The following is a 12,701-nucleotide window of genomic DNA, read 5'->3' on the forward strand; positions in this document are numbered from 1 at the left end:
CTGTAAAATTGTTCCAGAATTGGACCTAAAGGCACTCCTGAGGACGAGTTAATTAAGGGTGATGACTGAGGTGTACATTCAGCTCCTCTGTTTGAATTATGCTCAGGGACTGTTGTGATGGGCCTGCAAAATTAATTATAGCATCCCAATAGTCAGCACCAGTAAAGGCAGAAAGGATGGTCTTATAAACTGAGCACAGTGGATGGAGGCTGGAGATCGGGAGTCTATTCAAACAAGTTTATTAGGGTCTGTTTTAGTGTTTCTAAAATTGATATTGCTCTAATTCGTGTTACAGGGATTCTGGGAAAACACTGCTGCCTTTTAGACCATCTGAGGATTACGTTTGGAGCATACGCACACCATACACTGTGTTCACTTTTACTTGGAAGGGCAATCTGGCTATATGTGACGTTTGAAATCTAAAACATATAATAATAATTCAATAATCTTGAGACACAGTTGAAGAGAATTAAGTTTGTACAGCACCAAGAAGGGAGGAAATTATGCCAAAGAGCTTGAATTTCATAATGTCTGGTTTGAAACAACACTGCAGTCCAGTCAGAAAAGGAAAAGCAATAGATGCCTCAGCCACAAAACCAACCCCAAACAAACACAAAAGCAAACATTTTCTATAGATTGTTTGTTCATCACCATCCAAACTAGAAACTGCATCAGCTAATAAGGGATTTTTTTTAAGTTTTGAAAAACTGCAACAATGAAAAGAAAAGCTTTAGCACATTTTAGTTAACTTTCACATTAAACAAGCTCTGTGACCAGTGTTCAGTTAAGCATCTTATCCTCACATCCAAATAGGAAAGAGGAAAAAGGTGGCAAATTGAAAAGAAATCTAGAAAGAGTTGTTAAACTTGTTTGCCATTAAGTAAAATGCACAAGCTTCTTTATAATAGAGGAATGCAGAGTGTACCATTAAAGGAAATGTAAACTAACTGCAACTATTTCATTTCATGTGAGGTTTATGTTAGCTCCCCTATTAAATTTAATGGGTTGCCTCATGAGAAGCAGCTCATTAATATGAATATGAAGAACGTGTTGCAACCTGCAGACTAAATAACACAAAGATGTGTGATGTTTATCTTCCTTTGGTATATCTTTGTTTTTTAAAAATATGACCTAACTCAGTAGAAATAGATGGAGTCTGAGGATAAAACACTAAAATGGGAATGAGGAGGCCTTGTTTCATGGTCAGCTCGCTATATATACTTCTTAGGTGAACCTGAGCAAATCAATTAGCTGCTGTTTACTTTGGTTACTGAATCGGTTTAAATCAACGGGCAGCGTAATGCTTTATTTATTGTGAGGCTAAATAATTCCAACTAATTACACTGCTTTAGACTGACATCGCAGGCTGCTTGGAGCGATGGTCAGCGCGTGGCTGTACTGCCCAGCGATAATCCAAGGTGTGGATCAGGAAGGGTTATAGGCACGGCAGGCTGCATTGACGTACTGTCGACTACCTCTTAGCTGAGCTCATTAATTTTAACGCCTCACCCAACTGATGCAGTTAGATTTCCTTTGAGCCTAGAGGGATCCTGGTCACCGCTGGCACGGAGACCCGGCGTGCAGCTGCACCGGGAAATGTCCCCGGAGCTGGTGGTCCCCCTTGCGCTGCAGGGCTGCTTCTCCTTCTGCAGGGCCTGAGCTGCATCCACCAGTCCTTGCCTGTTGGTGCCRCAGGAAAAAGCCCTCGTGGAGGCCGCGGCCTGCGGCGCCGGGCTGCCGATGTGAACTGCCTGCTGAGGGGAGAAAAAGGGCCGTCTTCAGCCTCTTACTTCCCTTCGCGGCAGCGGAGCAAAAGACAGTTTTCTGTTAGTGAAGTGTTCATATGGTGTAGGTTGCCGTTGTGTTTCCAGCGAGTTGCTACGTGTAAAAACCTAAATGAACAAAAGCCTTAAAAATGAACTTGAAAAACTAAACAGCAAACAGTCAGGAAGGACCRAATTTATGGCCCTCCAAGGAGCATTAGCTTGCCCACATTTATCAAATTAGGGTTATTTTTCCACAAGGCAGAGTCCCTTTTGTGGTTTCGCTCTCTGGCCACAGAATTAACACTCACCTGTGAATTGCAGGCCTTGTTCTAGGGACCGGTGCCTCCAGGAACGTCATTTTTATGTTTGCTTGTTTGTCAGCTGTTCATTAGCAAAATTCCCTTATGACAGTTTTAAATCCAGAAGTAGGTACAGGGGTTGTCTTAAAACTTTCCAGTGAAATTTAAGTCTGAGGTTGTATGAGGCACGGGAAGTTTTACATCCAGCAGTTAAAGTAAATGTTGTACCAGAAACTGCCAGAAACTCAGGCCTTGATCCTGCAACGGGATATCGTCAATTATAATGCTCTGCTCCTGTAATGCATCACTTAAGTCAGTAGCCCAGATAAGTTACTCCTACGCGAATCCTCGGAAGTGACTATTCACTCAAGAGCTGCTCCTCTCCTTTCCTGGAGGGAGCTCGGCCGCCCGGGCAGAACTTGCAGGTTTCTCCCKTGCTGCCGAGCTCTGGCCACGCGCTGGAGCAACGGATACAGGCAGCCGAGTGAACGCAGGTACAAAAATGGGAACATTTTATTCCAAAGCTTTCACTTCACAAGAATCACAAAAATCACAGGAAAACACTTGTTTATGTAAAGTTGTCATTGGAACAACACTTTCTGATCACCACGCAGGTTTAGTTGGTAACAACTGGATTGGCTGCGCAGGGCAGCATCCTGCTTGTTCCGGATGCTGCAGGTCTGGAGCCCGCTATGCAGGAACGGTTTGAACTGCCTTGGCAGGGAACTCGGCGCACAGATTGCTTTCCCTGCCTCTCCTTGGGCCTCCAGCTTCAGTTGATTCTGGAATTACTTGCAGCATTTTATTTGCTGGCCTTACGGTTTCTGCTCTAAATCTGCTCTTGGGGGTCTCTTCTCTTGAAACAGGAACTGCACTCAATACTAGGAATCCCTGATAATGGATTTGGATGGTCAGTGGCCTGGAATTTGAGATTTTCCTGTGTTTTTTTTTTACTGTGAAGTACCTGCCACCCTACTGGGAGCTGCAAAGGTCTGGGATGAATTCATTCTCACCCCTACTTAAAGCACAGCATGTCGCTGCGTTGCCTGGGAGGAGCTCCAGCCCGAATTCATGACCCAGAAACACACCTCAGTTGCAATTCCTTAGGAGTTCCTGTTTTTGCACGGCGAGGGAAGGCTGCTGCATTGGTTTACTACCAGAGGCAATAAATCTAGGCAATCACAAATACGTAGGAGCCGTGGTTCCAACTTTTTTGTTGCTTCCTCCCTACGGATGGGTGCATTTGTGGTAGAATAACTGAACAGCAGCTCCTGCTCTCCTTGCCATATGYGAATGCACGATGTCCAAAAGACCGCTGACGGAAAAGCCCTCCTTTATTGTGTGATAGGATTGGGAGGGATGACAATAAAGGCCAAAGTAAATAATATCTTAMTAAGAATAAACAAATTCCTTGCAGGGTCAGAGTTTACAAAACTTTTAATAATTAAACATTTTTGGAGGGAACTAATAAAAATTACTTAGAAAAGCTTGTACTAATATGACCWGCACTCTGATCCTTAACTTGTACAAGTAAAAAGTGTTAAGCATTGTTATTTTTTTTGTTACATTTTTGTTCCATTGTGCATACTCAGGAGACCCTTTTATTTCAAATTTAAAATAGTCTATGAAAATCTGTATTGACGTAATAGCTTATTAGGCTACAAGCAAAATATTCCCAGAACTAATTTTTAATTAATATAGTTCACTGAAAACTTATAAAAGATTCATACATAATATGATAAAAGAAATAAACATCCTCAATACTGTGTCAAGTTTCTTTTGTAAAGCATTGTTTTTTTCTCCTATGGTACCAGAACAATAAAACCTACACTTACAAAATAGACTTGCACTCGTCTTTGGCAGCTCTGTCAAATGTGGTATTTTCTGATACGTAAAATGGTGCTTATTAACTGAGAGTCAAATTCTGTCACCCTTGCTCACTTTGGGTACTGTACTGCATAAACCGTGCCATGTTTTTAATCTGGATTTCTCATGGAGTGTGACACTGTCCCTCAAACAGGCTGCTCCAACGCTGATGGAAGCCACTGGAGATGGTCTTACTGACGTGAGTTTTATGTCCGTCATAGAGTAATTAAAAGTGGCCAAATCTGACTAGAACTCATCTCATCTCTCTGTAATCATATCAGAGTGAGCTGGTGAGTCCAAGCCAGTTGCAGTAAATTCCTTCTGTAGACAACGAAGAGCTATTGGCATCTCCGGCGATGTCTTTGGGCCACRTATCTGGCACGGGAATGAATTGTTCCCCGAAGGTGCACGGCTCAATTGCCGAGCAGGAAAGCCTTTTTGACTGCCTTAAACACAGYGCCTCCTTGGTGGGCAGCTGCAGCGGGATGAGTTGAATCCCACCGGCAGGGTCGCACCCTGCCTGTGTTTACAACCAGGACTGTTCGTGGTGGAAGGCGCTGAGAGGCCCTCTGAGAAATGCGAAGGTCTGTCTTGAGATTTTTCAGCAAGGATGACTTATATTATGTTTGGCACAAAATACTTGAATTTTGTCCTGCGACAAAGAAGCTGTTCAATGGAGAGCATGAAATATTGAATACTGTGCTGCTTTGAGAAGCCCTTCCCTCCTTATTCTTTCCTCCCCCAAAGCCCTCTCCAGATATAAATTAAAAGTGTTTAATTTTGTGTTTAATTCTCTTTATTTTACTCTGCTGATGACTTCCAGTTTGCATCGGAGGTTTCCACTGCACTACTTCATGCAAAAGTCAGTCTGGGAAAGCTGGATGTTGTGCGGGTTGAATAACAACAAGTGGGGGCTCTTGGCCGTCGGGCAGGAGGGAGCAGGAACGCTTGGGTGTGACCAAGAGGCAGCTGAGGCGTTTAGTAATAGGGTGGAGGCTTACTACTTCATCCTGCCTCATTTTGGCAGGGACAGAAGAGGAATGGAATTGGAAGGCTGACAATTTGAATTCATGTTTCCTGCAACTTTGTTCCTGTTGCCCTGCTCTCTGCAATAGCCCAAAACAATGGATAAGCACATACGTGCTGCGTTTCTCCTCCAGTAATGAGCTATTCAACAAATAATGCCAATTTTCGCGTAGCTATAATCAAGTTTCACTGTCAGGGCCGAAAGAAGCGACATTCACGTTTCTACCAAAGCTGTCCTTTCAGACTTCAGCGATGTGAGAAACATCGGGCTACGCGCTGCTCCCAGGGGGCAGGAGGGATTTTGGTGCTTGACCGGATGATACCGACTCCTCTGGCTGACACCAAACCTATTTCAGAGGGCTGCTGCCAAGAGGAGTCTAAGAGACTGGCGGACAGCAGAAGGAAAAAGGCAGGGGGATTTAACTACATTTCGATTCTCCAATTTTTGTAACTATTAGCAGAAGGATTAAGAGCTGAAGGCTCTGCTACAGCTGGCAGAGCAGCTCAAACTATGGACTGAAAGATCTCGTGCCTCTTTATTCCCGTAGGTATTCCCGGGTGCCAGAGGACCTTCCCATATGTGTTTAAGAGTGCTCTTGTGCCATTGCTGAAATTAAAATTTGCRTCTGAAAAAATACGAGTATTTCACTGGAGAAGATCTGATTCATAAAGAACTTGGTGGTGGATACTTGTGAACTGGGTGTTTATAATATGTATGGAGAGAGCTGTRGGAAATTTGGGACGTTACCAGTGTCCCTTTACTTACATTAACAGCAGAACTACCAGAAGAGTAATGGCAAGAAAGCAGTAGTAATATTGGCCATCTCTTAGAAGATCTTTCCTGATTAATCCATTTGGACATCTTTATCTAAGTCAGGATAACACTGCATATTTAAGAGGATTTAGTCCTGTGAATTCTTGATATCCTTAGCTTCTAYGTAACTTTAATATGCTCAGCATTTTTCAGGATTAGGTCTTAAGGGCTTGATCCAAAAACATTTAAAATCAATAGGTGTTTTCCTTTGACTTCAGTGGGTTTTGGTTCAGCCTCTAAATATCAGTCAGTACTCTCTGATCCAAGCACAAACAAATATTTTTTAATCATATTTCCCAAACCCTTATTACTTACTTTACATTGTACAGCTTCTTGAACTCTGTGTAGATTTGAATAGTGAAATATTAACCGAAACAATAATGATATTGTTAGTTGAAGTTTTAGCTTATTTTAGATTTAATAAAAAATACCATTGGGCATTCTTTAATGTTATAGAAAGGGAATGATTAATTTAAGGTTCAGGTGCAAGACAGGGTCAGGAAAGAATTGTTGCTGCATACAGTGAGCATTTCAAGATGAATTTGTAGTTTGAAGTATCATTTTATGATGCATTTTCTATTTTGTTATCAGGGGAAGTCTGATGGGTGACATACGAGTGATCACAGTGTTTTGGTGCAATGTTCTGTGATGGGCTTTTCATAAAAATTAGCTGACAATGTCATGAGTATACAAGTAAATTTATAGCTTTCATACTGGACTGCCATTCCCAGAGCTATTTCCAATCACTTGGGCTTTTTATTAAGTTTATTGTTCTTTTATTGTTCAGTGGAGTGTAAGCAGTGAGATTACAAATAAATGTAAGTTGCGCTGGGTATGAAGTCAAGCTTGTAGAATTAGGAAAGACGCAAGTGAAGGGAAGCAAAAATTAATTTGAATCATTGGTGATATGAAAGACCACATCCTGACATTTCTTGTCAAACGCGTGTGCTGCATGCGGCATCTGAAGCTGACATATTGCTCATGTGAAAGTTAAGACCAAAAAAACAACAAAGTGTCAATTGCGCTTCAGATGCGCCCAGGAAGTTTTTTACTTTCTTCCTGGGATTCATTATTTATTTCTCCCCAGTTCACCTTGTCTGTTCTTTGTTCTGATTTCCTGCACCGGCTTGTAGCAGCACCAGCAAGTGAGGGGCGATGAACTTTCTCATTTTAGCATCATTCTCATAATATCTCCAGCATGAAACCTTCAGCATTTATTTCCCTCTACTTTTTCTCCCCTCAAAGAGTGAATACTCTATCATTTTGGTTAATATCCTGACCAGCAGAGCAGAAAATCAGACTCATAGCTTTTAATGACACATTTTCAACTGCAAGTTAGTCAAAAAAATCATTTTTATGTGGTTCTTCAATACTTATACAGACTTCAAGAAATATAATTAAAATTTGTGTTCCTTCTTTGTTATTACGGCTGTGGACTCCACTTAAACTGGATGCTGTTTGTCTGGGCAATCAGACAATAGCTAGAATCCAAAAGCAAATCGATTTGCTGTGTGGCTTGTGCTATTACTTAAGTTATAAATAAAATGATTTTTCCCAGATGGCTCCCTGATGGCCCTGCACTCTTCCCAGTACCAACTACAGCTTTTCATCCCGCTGCAACTCCCTTATGCATTCCCTGATCCACTTGCACCTACCGCCTTGTTCCATCTCTGCTCTGACTCACTGAAATCTTTCCCCAAACGGCAAAATGCTTCAGCTGGAAAAGAGCCAAGCTTACAGCAGTAGAAACRAGTTCAGAAAGAGATCGTTTAGAGTCCAAAATGACCGTGGGACTCCTAACGAGGCCAGCCCTTGCCAAAAGATCTGCAAAAGCCACTATCCCGYTCTTCTCAGTGACTTAACTGCAATTTAGAAGCGTTAATATCAAACACTGGCGAAACGACCTTTTAGTCAAACAGCTAGGTCATACCGAAGGTTTTGCATCCCGACATCAGGGCAGGGCCAGGTTTTCCCCCTTGTCAGCRGCTGCTGAAGAGCTCTGCGCGAGTAGGTGCGAGGTCGGTGCCGGGCGGTCGCCGCCGCGTGTCGGCAGGGGACTGAGCGCCGCGTCCCCCCGTCCGGCCTCCTGGTGCCGTCCGATGGGTCTGCCCTTGGGCATCGTGCTCCCGAAGCTGATGGAGCTGCTGGTGGAGAATTAAGCGACGGGTCAGGTGGCAAGTTGGTCTCCTAATTTATTTTTCTAATGCAAACACTGAAAAACAGAAAGGCCAGCTTTTTTCTAGGTTGTCTGTTTACTTCATAGGCAAGTTGTGCTTCCAAGTATATGGGTAGGGCATCAGTGGAAAACAAAAATATACATCTGAGAGCATGATATGTACATTTACCCATGCTTTATTTTCTTTTTGCCTTTTTAGGATAACCGACTTTAATCTTATATGCTATGTTTTTGTATTTTTTAAGAAAACTGGGAAGATGCAACCTATAATCACACAGCATTTGTAACAGAAGTAAAACAATTATGATGAAAACAAGTATATTGGGAAATTGTGGGACTAAAAATAAGTATTTTTCCATGAACACAATAGAACTACATTGAGAATTACAGGCAAAAAATCAATAAAAAGTAGTATATAATAGCTACAGAGTTCAAACAAAGTGCATTCATTCCCTAGTCCCTAGGAGGACCCCTGATATATATGTGCAAAAGTTAATGAAAATCAGACTTTGTTGTGTCATCAAAAATAGCAAAGGAGTTGGCTGGGTTTTTCTCTACATTTTGGCTAGTCATTGCTTCATAAATATAGCACCTATTTAAAGGACCAAGCCTTTTTCCTATTAAAGTCAGTTGCAAATCTCAGACAAACTTTGGCACAGGTTTGGGTCCCAAAAAATTGTTTTGAATTTGTTGGGGTGCTCTGCCAGGAGTTGAGCGTGTCCCACGGATGGGCAGAGGGTCAGCCCTAGCGCCTCAAATTGTTGGGCTGGTAGACAGGGGACAAGGCCCCTGACACAAAAATCATGGGTAGTATCTCTTGAGAAGCTGGCTTTCAGCCATAGCTGTGGTTCTCAGTTTTGCATACATTCCTATGAGCCCAATGTGTTTTATAAAAATGAGTCCATGGTTAGATTTAAGGCACAAAGACTTCTTGATACTAGGTTCCTTGTTTTGGGAGGTTTAAATGCAAGAGAATGGGCTCGTGGAGAAATGCATGCAAAGTTGGGCAGCGCACGTATATTGACCTCTCGCTTCAAGAAGTGAGGGGACAATGTAATCCTGGTATTTCTACAGCAGCCTCCTGGTGGCTGGTAGGGTCAGGACAGTTCCTCTTCACACAGCTTGAACAGCACGTGCTGCCAAAGACCTGGTATGGGGCCAGGAGCTGGTGCGGAGGCTCAGAGCCTCCGTATCAATCACTGCGTGGTCTGCGGTTCCTCCGTGAGCCATGCAAATTCAGCACAGGATTAATGGGCATTTCTGCATTGAAGGAAATCCCTCATCTCCACCCCCTCTACTTTCCCCCTGCCACTGGAGTGATGTATGTGCGGGAGAGGGGAGAGGGCAGGTGATCTCCAGGAGGGYGTCTGTCAAGACCAGGCCCTTTCCTTCGAGAAGGATGTGGAGCAACCAAAAAGAGTCCAGAAGAAAATGGTGAAAATGGCTAGAAAGCTAGAAAAAATGGTCTGTGAGGAAGAGCTGGCTGAACAGTGGTTCGTATGAGGACCCCTTATATCCATGTGGAACACAGATGAAAATGGGAAGGGACGATGGTGAGGGGGAAGGCAGGGGACGTTATGACAGTTTACGGACATGCAGAAGACTCCTTGGAGTTGTCACTGCTGAAAGGTTAGGCAGGGGCCTCCCAGGGTACGGACTGAATAGGTCCGGCCTTGGAGCAGGGGGATTGCCTGTAGCTCCTGACATCCTGTCCCAGCCCCCGGTCTAGGATTTCTTCCTCAAGGTCTGCATTTCTTCAGTTTATTCAGAAAAAGGAATGATCTGACGTAAACGGAAGACTTTTACAGAGCTTTACTGTAAAGCTGCCGTGTGCCTTACTGCAAAAGTAGATGAATTCTGTGCCTCAGTCATCCAGGAAATATTTGATGAATAAGATTCCACTTGGAGAATAATTTTAATGCCCCCATTTAATTTTTTTCTGTATATTATGTGATCACACTAATACTGTATTTCGTAAGCATTCCAAATACTTTTTCTTCATATGGTAGTTTCATCTTCCCTCTTCCTGTYTTCCAGTGAAACTCAGTGACTCTCAACCTTACAATTTAACAATTTTCAAAGAAAATCTAATACTGGGAGCATTTGTAATAAATTAAGTTGAAGCTGCAAGAGCCCAAACCACGGCCTGTTGAAGACAATGTGAGTCCTTCTATTTGTTTCCATGGGCTTCATAAACCTTTGTTTATGAAGAAGGCCTGTAGGAACAGTGCAATCAGGAATCAGTCCATCTGAGCCTCTGCTTTGCTTCACTTAAAAAAAATAAACATTTTTATTTTGCTCATTGAAAGAATACGGGAAAGGATGAGAATGGAGACATCCATTCTGGCTCTGAGCCAACCCAATTTGGCCAAGAGGCAAGTTTCCTATAATTTAAAGATATGCTACAAAAAATAAACCCATTGTTGTTCCAGTCTTTATTTGATTGTTTGCAACTTCAAAAAAAAAAAAAAAAAAGGCAGTGAACTATAAGTTTTCAGATTACTTTAAAAAATAATTCTTAGAACTTTTTTTCCCAGAAGATAGACTGGCTCCTAAATGAAGTTAGTCATTACACACTCAGCCTTGACACAATGGCTGGCTCCGGAGCAGCAACCTTAAAATGCAGTTTTGCAACTCCTTCGCCAATGAGTAATCTTTACTTATGCCCCGCTTGCATGCGTAGGAGATACTTAAGTAAGAAATGGTTGAAAGGTCTGGCGTGCTGACAGCAATGGAGGAACAAACTGAGCAACGATGACTTTTAAAATTGACTGCCAGCCTCTCTATAAACTTTGCATGGGCTTCTTTGACAGGGATTTGAGAGATGGGCACAGCAATGACCCTGGCCTTAGTAGGCAACTAGTCAGTGCCTTTCATTTCGTTCAGACACTTTCCCTGAAAAGTGACCAGATTAACCATGTTAACATACTTAAAAAATCTATCAAGTTTGCTGAGGCCAAATCTACACATGATTCTGGATCATGGGATTGGGGAAGAGAAAAATACACCTTGCAAAATGCATGTAATATTTGAAAGCTTGAATTGATTATCAGAATTCAAACTTAAATTTGCAAAGCTTATAGTTGGRTTAGTAGGTATTTTACATATGTTAGATCTTCCCRTCTGCACTTTTCAGCTTATATTTAGTATATACGTAGTRTCTATATGTATGTTCACCTTTCTGGCATCTTCTATGGGAATTAGAGTTMATAAGACTGAATCTCAGGAGACAGCTTTATTTAGTTAAAGCYACAACTCTAACACATTTTGTTTCATGTCGAGTCTTTGGGAGTTTTAATACGTTTTGGGTGGGTAGAGTTTCCATACACTACCATTCCATTCATAATCCATTATATGGATAATTCCTCATTTGTGAGACATGGAGAAATTATGGTATTCACAAGCATTTTTGGAATATTTATAGGATGTCATAGCAGGGCTCAGGATATCAGTTGGCTGAAAACAAAGGCAAGATCCTCAACAATTCTCATCTCTGAGTGCCAGTTTGGTTCCTTGGCAGAAAAGTAAATTGCAATGTTGGAAGACAAAGAATTACTGAACAAGAGGATTACATTCAGTCAGTTCCAACAGCTGCTGTCCGTAAGAGGGCTTCTGAATTTTGCAGAACGTCATTTTACTAGTTAGAACTATTTTACAAAGTTAAAAACATTAGCACAATTTAAAAAATAAACATCCACTGATTTCCATGTGATACGTGGAACGACTTAAATAAAATTTCTTGTGAAAGTGAGAATGGTTGCAATCTCTTAACTGAAGTTGTTCTTATACATAGTAGGAGATAATAGTTTTGGTATTTATAATGAGAGCTCATGCTGAGCAGCAGTCTGGCCTCTTTGACAGACACAGACTTGAGCGGTCCAGATATAACGTTCCTGGAATTTTTCCTTCTACTCTTATCCATATCATCCCCACAGTTCCCACTGTAGTTTTTGGCTGGTGAAGTTAATCTTCACTCCTAGTTAAAAACATCTATTTTCTGGCCTGAAAGGTTGCTACATTTCACCCTAAAGGTACCCAAGTGTCCCTGGCGCGTGAATGGTGCCTCGGTGCCCTGGGATGAGTCTGTATGAAAGGTTAACTGCCATCATTGTAATTTTGCACTTGGCCATTTCCATCTGATGGTATAAATGATGTTTTCAGAGTTGAAAAAACACTATTCATTTAACTTTTCAGAAGAGGGAAATGTAGAACAGATAACGTAAGCGAGTTGCCACAAGTCACTCAGTGAACCAAACTAAGAATTGAGAATAAAAATGTCTCCTGAATTCAGTTTCCAGTTTCTTGGTGCAGGTATTTTTTTCCTGTCTCTTTCTTCTGTAGAAGGAGTTATATTATGACAGTTACTAATGGCTTAAAATCATAATGGTTCTTATAGCAGTGTACTGTATAACGAACCAATATAACAACAAAACTTCAGTAAATAATCTATTTTGGCAAGCTGACACTCAGGTAAAATTTATTATATGCAAATAAGAATAGATTTATTTCCCAGTCACTTTCAGAGACTCTTGCTGGTTCTGGGACCCATCTCATGCAAAGACAGTGTTGGGAGAGGGACGGAGCCTGGGAACTACCCGCTCTGTTACACCAATACCCAGCTGAGACATCATACAAACAGCAGCGTGGGGTTCAAAGACAGCAGAATGGCAATATTGCTGTTTTCTCTATAAACTCTGCTCAGTGCATAGGTAAAAGACATCTCCCCATACAGCTGGGAAATACTAAGTAATCCC

Source organism: Apteryx rowi, unplaced genomic scaffold (assembly GCF_003343035.1).
Source record: "Apteryx rowi isolate R43461 unplaced genomic scaffold, aptRow1 scaffold_23, whole genome shotgun sequence".
Taxonomy (NCBI): Eukaryota; Metazoa; Chordata; class Aves; order Apterygiformes; family Apterygidae; genus Apteryx; species Apteryx rowi.